Here is a 451-nt window from a genome sequence, read left to right as displayed (position 1 = left end):
TTTTTTTTTCTACTTTGAAAAAATGCATTTCTAATGTTTGGTTTAAAATCTAACAACAGAATTTATCACAGTCGCCTGACTATACTGAACTCGCTCTTTTGCTAGGTACCTCAGCCAATTCTACCTGAAGTCATTTATTACAGTCTTAACGGATGAAACGTTACGCATAATTTAACAGTAAATGAATTATTCATCTATAAATATATTAGGTTTTCGAGGAGCTGCCTTATCATTATATTATGATGTAAGTGAAAGAGTATTCCTTTTACAGATGAAACCTTAAAGAACAGATAATCATCATCATACATTAAGTGAGTAGGCTGCTTTTTTCAACTACATGTGCAGTCTACAGAGGATATGTTTATCCAGTATTATTCACAATGTTTCGATCATTCGCAGGCTGTAGAAACTGACATTCGCCCAAGATGTCATGGAGGGAGATATTGTGCAG

The 451-nt window shown here is 33.9% G+C and overlaps 1 protein-coding gene across 1 annotated transcript in view; it reads left to right on the top strand.

Moving 5' to 3' along the window:
- The window catches only part of LOC106878048 (cytochrome P450 4A12B), a 27,827-nt gene that overhangs the window by 26,807 nt on the left and 569 nt on the right, over nucleotides 1-451 (top strand). The gene's annotated exons all lie outside the window — the stretch shown is intronic.

This window comes from Octopus bimaculoides, chromosome 5, assembly GCF_001194135.2.
Source record: "Octopus bimaculoides isolate UCB-OBI-ISO-001 chromosome 5, ASM119413v2, whole genome shotgun sequence".
In the NCBI taxonomy this organism is placed as follows: domain Eukaryota; kingdom Metazoa; phylum Mollusca; class Cephalopoda; order Octopoda; family Octopodidae; genus Octopus; species Octopus bimaculoides.
Note: the sequence above shows the minus strand (reverse complement) of the source record. Positions and strands in the feature narration are given on the sequence as shown.